This window comes from Cyanistes caeruleus, chromosome 4, assembly GCF_971803275.1.
Source record: "Cyanistes caeruleus chromosome 4, bCyaCae1.hap1.1, whole genome shotgun sequence".
Classification (NCBI taxonomy): Eukaryota; Metazoa; Chordata; class Aves; order Passeriformes; family Paridae; genus Cyanistes; species Cyanistes caeruleus.
In genome coordinates, this window is record NC_141704.1 from 80,018,324 (window position 1) to 80,028,264 (window position 9,941).

The 9,941-nt window shown below is 39.1% G+C and overlaps 1 protein-coding gene across 2 annotated transcripts in view; it reads right to left on the reverse strand.

Moving 5' to 3' along the window:
• The window catches only part of PIK3C2G (phosphatidylinositol-4-phosphate 3-kinase catalytic subunit type 2 gamma), a 250,762-nt gene extending 241,974 nt beyond the window's left edge, over nt 1–8,788 (reverse strand). Inside the window, exon 1 of one of the 2 annotated variants that reach the window (XM_086885512.1) lies at nt 8,700–8,788. The gene's annotated coding sequence lies outside the window, so the exon portion shown is untranslated. The remainder of the gene's footprint in view (nt 1–8,699) is intronic. The other variant, XM_086885513.1, reaches the window with a different exon arrangement.
• Nucleotides 8,789–9,941: the final 1,153 nt, after the last annotated feature.

A 9,941-nucleotide genomic window follows, 5' to 3' on the forward strand; every position in this document is an offset into this window, starting at 1 on the left:
CTTGGAACCAGCATCCAATTCTAAACAACTCTAACTCTTCTAAGGAGAAATGTTCAGGAAATATCAAACTGCTGGAATGGCACAACAGATTTTCTTATGTATTTTAGTAGCAACCTTTGGGATTAGAAGCACTGAAGTATCAAACATTAAAATACTTTGCATCCTTTGCATCTTCTGATCAACTCTCATCCATGAATTGTTAAGTCTCATGGAGGCATTGTAATTAACATGCTTCCTTCCTTGCTGGAACCATGCTGACTTTTTAAAGGGAAGTGAAAGACATTCTTCCACTTACAATCGAATGTAAATTGTATAATTTATTAATTATTTCAGTAGCACTTGATATTTATTTTAATTAATCTTTAAGTCAGACATTAACACTGGGGAGTAACAGCAGGACATCAGAAGCAGCAAAAGGTTTTTTTTTTTCTTTTGCTTGAGTGCATTTATGATGAAAAAATAGATAATGCACTTTTTTTTCTTATTTTAAAGTACGAAAAATAAAGTTGGATGACACTAAACCATGTACAAAGGATATTTCCAAACAAAACAGAAAGCTTTTTATGAATGGGCCATAGGAATTCCTGCAGGAGATAAACCAGCAAGGCTTTCCATGCCCTGCAGGGTTGATGGGAAGAGCAGCTGATGACCACCACAGGCACAGGTTGTCCTCCCTCCATCTCATGCACACAGCAGCAAGCCCTTGTCTATGCCAGGAATTTGGAGCTGAACCACAGACCAACTTTTTCCACGACACTAATAACTTGAAGTGGCAATGGGAATGCACAATATTTTTTTTTTTTTTTGTTCTCTTTTGGCTTTGTTTGTTTTTAAATTAGGAAGAGTTTTTTCCCTGTTCAAGCTGAGCTTCAGCGACCTGACATTCTGCTGAACCTTTTATTGCAACTGAAAAATGGGAGTTTGGCCCCTTAAAACACTGAGTACAAGATGTTTAACTCTTAACCCAATTTTTACCTAAACATTATTCCTGACTAAACTTCTATAGGATTTACATGAATACAGCCAGTACCAGCTGCTTTATTTCTCTGCATTTGGCCTCTACAGACACCAGACATACAGCAACATAAATATAATTTCTGGGAAAAAACCACAGGCCCTCTTTTCTTAAAAAAAAAATAAAAATAAATCAGAATCAGATTAAAAGAGTAGACAGACCTGTCTAAAAATAGTGTGGGTTTCAGTGTTTTGGTTTTTCTAAGATGATAATAAATCTGCTTAAAAATTTTGGCTGTTCGTGCCCCTAAATATATCACTTAGTGTGCCATTTTTCTTCATCCATCTAATTGCAGCTGGAACAGGAAGGAAAAGAGAAAAAGAAAAGCAATTTTGGCATGACTTTGGTGTCAGGGTCATTCAGGAACACATTTGGTCCATGACATGGGCAGGATTAGTTCTGTGCTGGAACTCCAGTTCATGGGAAGGGTGCACCGTGCTCAGCTCAGGGGTTTCTCATCCTCCTGACACTTCTTTCCCTGTGCCCACACATGCCCAGCTCTGGAATCAAGGCAGACACAGAGTTTTTATCCTGCTTTACTTAGAATTGATGGAAGAAAGTTCTACTCTATGCTGCCAAACTGTAAAAAAAAAACCCAAAACAGAAAAAGGAAAGAGCCACAACCTGCACCCCTTGCAATCTCAAGATTGTTTCACTTCAGAAAAAAAAATTATGTCATTCCATCTATTTTAGGTGACTCAAATCAGCACTGAACAAGATAGCTGATTTTTTTTAGGCAGGAATTACTTCTCAGCATTTTACACAGCTTCAGATATTAAATATTTTCACAACTCACACAGGTCCATCCTCCAAAAACCTCTCTCCACCAAAGGCAGGCATAATCCAAGAATAAATACCTTATTGTAGTGTAAAACAAGATGAGAAAAACCTCCATGCTGAAGTAATCAGAGACATGTGCTTCAAGGAGGTTGCTCTGCAAATCCCACCCCTTCTTTTTCTAATCAATGCATGGAAAAATGCAGTGGGGAAAGCAGCTGCTTTTCACAGGCAGGCAGTGCAAACACCACTTTCAAGGTCACAGTCCAGATAAGAAGTCACAGGGCAGAAACAACATAACTTTCCTTTTCATAATTGTTTTCTGAATCTGTCTGGTCACTCTGAGTTCTTGCCAACATTTGCCTCTTTTATATCCCTTGCTGCTTTGCACATTTCAGTGAATCTTCACACACAATATCAAGTACAGACAATAATGGGAATTAAAGCTCTTTGAAAGCCTATGCCACAAATTCAATTAGCAGTATCAATAATCCAGTAGTTAGCAGCAAGTCCAAAAATTATAATAGGATTACTTGGGGGTTTAGTGATGAATCAAGTCCTACCCAATTACCTTCTTTTTTGGCTTTCTCCTCCTCCAGAAGTGAGCATACAGAGACTGATCTTCATAATAATGCCTAGAATGACACTTTTGTTTAGTCTTTGAAAGATCTACTTCACTTCAAAGTCCATGAGCACTGCAATAAGTGTCATGGACGGCCAAGGAATTTTGTTTCAGTGTCTGCAGTTTGAAATACACAAATTAATCTCTATTAACAGAATATATATTATTGTATTTGTTGCTGCTTCCATTCAGGACACATTCTTTACCGAGAAACATGGGGAAATAGGGGAATAAAATTCAATACTCTGCCACTATATAAAAGAGCTTCTTCCAAGGCAGGAATTATCACTCCCAGCCTTATGAGCAATCAGTTCCAGGCAGAAAACTCCAGAGCAGTGGAGCCACCCACCAAACTGGAGTCAGTCCCAGGAGAAATGGAGAGTTAAAGTGTGAGAGAAACAAGTTTTAAATATCTGCTCCAGGAATCAGCTCAAACCAGAGCCCATCTGTCCTGAGCTATGAGAAAGCCCATAGCTAGGCATTTATCCACCACATAATTGCCACCACTGGATTTTGGGAAGTCAACTTTTCCATCTCCTTTTTTGCTCTGGTTTCAGCAAATCAGTTTCAGAGATCTTTATTGCCTACACCCCAGTGGGAAGTTGGTTATCTATGAACTATATTCATCTGAGAATGTGCTTGCTATGCCTTGGAATTTCCCAGGGGGGCAGGTGGAACACACACACCTATTTGCTACAGAGGAAAGTCACTCATCTTCTGCTAGAAGGCTCCTCATAACACTGATGCACCCAGAAAAATTCAGCTCTTTGGCTGGAAAGAATTCAAAAAGCTCTGCAGTATTAGCACACTAGAAGGGGCAAAAAGCTTTGATGTAATTATTGCCAGTAGGTGGTATGCATTAACTATTATTTTCAAGCCAGCAGGTTATTCAGCAGCTTTAGAAACAATAAAACCCTCAAGACTTGAGGGGAAAAAAAATAAAATATTTTAAAAAAATCATTAACCAATCTTATGCATTCATGATAAATTGCAATTATAAGAAGGCATTCATGCTGGGAATAATTAGCAGCATATCTCAACATTATTGAATGTCAATGAAGTCAAGAATACTCTTCATGAAAGAACAATACAGAGGAGGTGGCTAAGTTGTATTTAAAAGGAGGCAGGAGCAATTTTGTTAATTGCAGGGAAAAATGACAGCTATAAACAGAATAAGCTCTCAGTTTGTAGCATTTCTTCAAAACCAGGAACCAAAAACACTGAAGGGCAAACATTTTTTTGCTAAAGTTTAATAGAGGATAGACTGCTTGCTGGCCAGATTTTTTTTTTAAATACTTCTTGCTAATAAAATATTGTTACTCTAAATTAGATCTCTGGTGAGTATTTTGAGTTCTGTCATCCACAGGAGTCTCCCAAGACTGTAAAGAGTTCATCTAAGGGAATGAATAACTTAACATAAAATGAACTTCCAAGGAGCAGTAACAGGAATCCAAAATGTGCATCTCAGTGCAATATGGGCAGATATGGGAGCCTGCTCAGCTCCTGCTCTCTGCAGCAATTCTGCTAATTTTGGACAGTTGTCCCCCTAATTTTAGTAACTCCAAAGTCGAGTTTCATTTCTTGTATCTTCTAAATAAAAGAATTTCTTACCAAAGTTGTCTGTGACAGTGTCTGAGTAGTGGTTTAGGCTGGGTTTCTTTTTCTCTCATAGTAATATTCTGTTGTCTGTTTTTAATAAAATGGCAGAAGAATTATTCTTGAAGCCAGACTGCAAGAAGCTGAAGCAAACAAAACTCCATACAAATATGTAAACCCTCAGATCTGCAGCACCTTGACTCTAAATTAATTGCCTCAGACTAACCAGAAGCCTGAGTAGGAGCCACAGATTGCAGATCTTTTAATATCTAAGTTTATGCTGCTAAAACTTGGCTGACAAATAAAGAATTTCTGAGCAACTAGAAGAATTCGTAGCTATATGGAAATCCCTATTTGAAAATATTTTTAATGAAGCAGAGAAGGCAAAATATTTTTTCTGGTATGCTTGGAGAGAAGCAGAATGGTGGGATATAGGTTATCATAACTGTGGGTTATATACACAAGATAATGAAATACTTTGTAGTCCATCAGTAACTAAGGAATATGTTAAACAACACCTTAAAAATAAACACAGTATTAATATTCCTGGATAACTCGCAGAGAATACTTGAAATATATTTACAGATTATTTCTATTGCTTATCTGTATCCAAATACAATACAATTTATGCCTTAGTCCAACCTTCCAATTTAAAGGGGGCTTATAAGAAAGGTGAGGACAGATTTTTCAGTAGGACAAGTGGTGGTTCTAAACTAAAAGGGAGTAAATTTGAACTCAGTACAAGGAATAAATTTTTTACAATGAGGGTGCAGAAACACTGGAGCAGGTTGCCCAGAGAGGCAGTAAATTTCCCATCCCTGGAAACATTCAAGGTCAGATTACAGAAGGTTCTGAGCAATCTGATCTAGTAAAAGATTCCCCTGCTCATTGCAGCAGGGCTGGACAAGATGATCTTTAAAAGTCCCTTCCAACTGAACTAATTCTAGGATTTAAACTGAATATCCTTTACTTCCACACCACATTTTACCTAATACCCCAGGGTATCCCGATCAGTACTCTAAAAATACCAGTATTCTTAAATAAAACTATTCTTATTTTTAAAGCTATTTTAAAAGGGATATAAACTTTATTAAAAAACTTTGAACAGCAAGATTGTGCTCAGAAGAGCCCCAAACTGAAAAAAAGAACTCCAGGTATGTTTTACTAAAAGACTTTTTAGATCCCCATCATGCTACAACACACCACACAAACGCTTTCACAGACAGAAGTCAGCGGAACTAAGCCCACCTTTAGGAAAGGCTTTGTTTACATGAGCAGGACACAGAACTTTCCATTAGGAAAGGCTCTGCAGGGTGCCAGGTGCCATCAGAGGGTTGATGGAAGGGAGGAGGTGAAGGCAGGGACGTTTCATCCCAGCCATGCCCACCTGCCCTGCCCCAGATGTGTCTCCACAGCTGGAGCGCATCAGCCACGCTCCCGCCGCCGGAATGCGAAGGAATCTGCCAGCTCCAGGGATCTGTGAGGGGGATACAGGGGTTTGGAGGGATGAAAAAGGATCAGCAAAGCTGCTTCAGTCCTGTTGCACTGTTGGGAATGGTGAGAAGCACGACACAAACTCTTGTGAATTGGAACAGGAGGGTTCCTCCAAGGTTTGTTACCTCAGATCTTCTTTTATAGATCGATATGTGAAAATACAGAAAACTCATATTGGTCAGTGAACTAACACATCACCATCATTGGTCAGTGGGGTTCACCACCCCTCGACCTTCTCAAAAACAAGGAACAGACAAACAGCACCTGCAAGGCTGTCTTCTATCTCTGAGGGTTGTTTTAATTCCTCCTTATGAATTCCCAGGCCACTTTCTCAGATGAGACTGAGACAGTTATGCAGCCTGCTATTCCCCAGGCACTGTGCTCCCTGCTTTTGCTCATATTTAACATCCATACACTCCCATTCAACAGTGACACACTGATGCAGGCACCCCCAAAATCCTCCCAGGAAACCTCTGGAAGTGAAGGCAGTCAGGTTCAGACTGCAGTGAATGCTTGATTATTGTGATTTCTTTCTTAACAGATTTGTTTGTTTGAGCCAGCTAATCACATAAATACTCAAGAGCTCCATTTCTGTCCGTCTCCAAGGCAGAAAGCCTTTCTGTTTGACCAGCAGAAGTCAGGGGACCTCATGGGACAGGGAAGCATTGTCAGATTGAGGTGACCATGGCATTGTCCATAAACAAGATATAGATGAGGCTGTGCCAACCAAAGGACCCTTTCTGGTTTGGAATGCCCTGAAATTAGGAAAGCTCTCACAGAGCTGATAATGAACAACTGCAAATCCAATAGAACTTGGCAGAAATGGAGGCCACTTCAACACCACAGAGAATAAGATGAAAAATACCAGTTGACTTCGGGCAAGTTGTGGTTTATATATTTTTCTAGTAAGAAGGTGGGGCATTTCCCACTGATTTATAAAGTGTTTCTATAACAGGTGTTTGTCCATAGAGTTCTTTTCATACACATCTTCTATAACTCTGGTATATTAACAGTATTCACCTGAGTTTGGAAGGGAGACGAGACTTAAAAGAAGGTGTAAAATACAAATAAGGTAAATGCATTTTTTACTGTATAAAAATAAAACATGTTACTGTTAAGATGCACAAATTGGAAATAAATAGAATTTCTGTGCATTTCTAACATGAGCAACACCACAATCACAAATCCAAGCCCTGTATTTATATATATTATGAGAAAGGGAGATGTGACATTCATGGAAAATCCAAATAGTGCTGACTTCTTAGGTTTAATTCTCTTCCTCAGGAGAAATTTGAGGGTGCCTGTTTTCACTCCTAAACTATGATGATACTTCAGCTTTACTGAGGTTGTGTCCCTGCTCATAAAGAAATTATGTTAGCAAGAAGCTCCTGAGATCATATTATCCTCACAGCACTTATTCAGAAGAACTTGGGGGCAAACACAGCTGGATGAACAGCACAGACCAGGGGATGGGTCATTACAAAGTGCTAAAAAAAGGCTTTTTCCAGAACAACTTCAAGCATAACATTTTTCTGATGAGGTCAAACAGCTTCTTCTGGCTCGTGCACTGCTGTAAGAGCACATCAGTTTTGTACCACACACCCCACAGCTGATGTTTGTACTTACACAAAGCTAACCACACATTATCTTCTTTTGACAAAGTCTGAGAACCTCCTGCTCCTAAATCATGAGCTGTTTTCTGAAAGATTCAGGGGTTCTTTTGGCAAAAAGAGAAATAATTGGATTTTCTATTACTGCAAAAGCATAAGAGGCAGAGCTGAGGTTCCTATGTCTTTAACTTGAGTACTTCCATACATTCCAGTGGGTTGGTTTGTTTTCCCAAATGGGGATGGGAAAGGATATTGTTTTCCCTGCTGGGTTAGTTTTGGTTTTTGTTTGTTTTTTTATTTTTTAATTTAAGACCCAGACTTTTCCAGAAAATGTTTAATTGCTTATACCAAGAAATCTGAGCTATGCACTTGCAGCAAAACAGTAATATTTTTGGATTCAATACCTTGATCTCTGTGCACACACAGCTCAGTTCTACTTTGTGTTTCCACTCAGGCTTTTTTACATAACTGGAAAGAGATCACAGTTCCTGAAGAACCTATGTAATTCAGGAAAAAAAGAAAGCTGGATCCATGTGAATGATGACCACACCTTACAGAATTTAAAAAGTAAGAGAAAATCATTTAACTTTTTTAAAAAAGAGAGCACTTGGACAAGTACCAGAAACTTCCAATTTCTGACACTTGAAGGAACAACAAAAAAAAAAAAAATGAGGAAAAAAAAAATGACAAAAATAAAGGGCACTAAACAGAAAGGCTTGAAACCAACCTGTAGCCCTAGAATGGTGTTCCTCAAGGAATTATTTTCCATAAACCTTTATCAAGTAGAAGCTCTGGCTGGAAGAAACCTCCAGAGCTTCACAATTTCTACCATCTCCAAGACAGTGCAGCAGCTCCTCTGCACAGAAGTTTTGTACTCTTCTTCATCCTCTTCATCTCCAAACTTCTACCTGCCTGTCACATCCTCTGTCCCACTCTTTGCCCTCTCCAGCATCTCCCTAACACATTCCTCACCTGTGCCTGCTCAGTCATTCTCTGGGGAGGAACAACCTTCCCCTGCCCTTCCAAGGCTCATCAGACACCAAGGATGAAGAAAGGGATCAACAAGCAGCTCCCCACCATCTAGCCCCATTTTTTTTTCTCAGAAAAATAAAAAAGTCTCACCTGCAGATTAACAAACTCACTAAACAAATGACAGAAGAAAGGGGGAACTCTAGAGGTGAAAGCAAACAGCAATATTTTTGTGGCCTTTCATTGAATTTGAGGAATAAAAAGACCCCAAACCTAGAGAAGGTGTGAGAAAAATCTCTTGCAGTAAAAATCTGATGAGCTTCTGTAGCATCCAAGGAGTTCATTTGAGTTCAAGGAGTGCAGTGGATGCTCAGACTTACAGAAGAGTCATTAATACTTGGCTTTAAAAATAGCTGCAGTTTCAGGCAGCAGGCTTCCATTAAATATTATCCAACATGGTATGTGTGGTATAAAGCATCATAAAGAAATCAGCAAGCCACATCAAGATTCTGAGGTCAGGGTCAGATTAAAGCACAGATTTGACAAGCCAGCATTTGCTGAAGCCCCACCTGCAATTAAATGATATTAAGATCTCTTAAATCATAAACTGAATTACCTCTTCCCTCCGTATTCCTGATGTTGGTGAACCCTTGAGAGTAAATAAGGAATTGCATGATCGGGGAAGGAGTCGCCTCTTTCCGATTTGGCTTCTGAAGTTTTAAACTGACCTTGAAATGAGCTTTATCATAAAAAGCAGGCACTTCTGGAAAACATATTTTGCAATGAAGACAGTTTAGGCTGCAGCCCCAGACTAAAACAATGTGAAAACATTAAATCCTTATCATGGCATGAGGTTAAGGACTAAAATGTAGGTACAACTAGAAACAAGGTATAAAAGTGGCCCTTACTTCCCCTTATCTCTGCAAGCCATGTCTGTTTGCTGTCCTAACAAATACATTTTTCCTGTAGCAGCTTTCAGGACAGGCACAGGAAGGCAGGCTGGATTCAACCATGCATCAGTGCCACGTCAACCAAGCTCTAAATGTTTCATCTTCTGCAGGCTGAAGCAGAAGTAACAGCTTTGATTCTCCAGACTGAGGCTGACTTTGCAGTTCTGGAAGTCAATAAAAAATGCTTGACTTGTAAACTGAGCAGATTTGGTCTGGTTGTCACTGAGAAAAAAAATAAATGTAGTGCTCTCAGCATGTCAGCTTGACAGGGTCACTTTGCTTTTCTGACCACAATTCTGCTTTAAAACTAACCTTTCAGCAGCTACTCAGTTCCAGTCATCAATCCTGCTACTGTTGAAAAGCAATTGCAAAAACTCCCATTGACTTCAGCAGGAACAGGATGAGGCTCTTATCTTATAAATGGTAGTCTTATGACACACAAAGTGAACATAAAAAAATCTCACTATGATTTAGACAGACAGAAAATATCCCCATTGACCCAGCTGGGATCACTGGAGACCTACATCCATTTGTTTTCAGTTCAACAAACAGAAGGGTTTATGTATTTCATTTTATTTTTTTAATAAATCAAGCCAAGGATGTGATAGAAAACAAAACCTACACTCTCTCTGTTGGAATCTGCAGATCACTTTTGTAATAAAGTGGAAAATCTCTGATTTTTAACCATATCTAGAGGGTATCTAGAGCCCCTTGACTGAGTCTGTATTTTATAAATTGTGATAGGTCCACACTCAAAAAAACACTCTTGCCTTACCAAACTCAGGACTTTTACACTGAAGATATTTGAGCCCTTTAAATGGAGCAGCAGCATTGTAATGCAAATCATCAAGTTGCAGGACCATTAAAATTCTCCTATTTCATTGCCCTCTGGGCAACAATTGATTCTG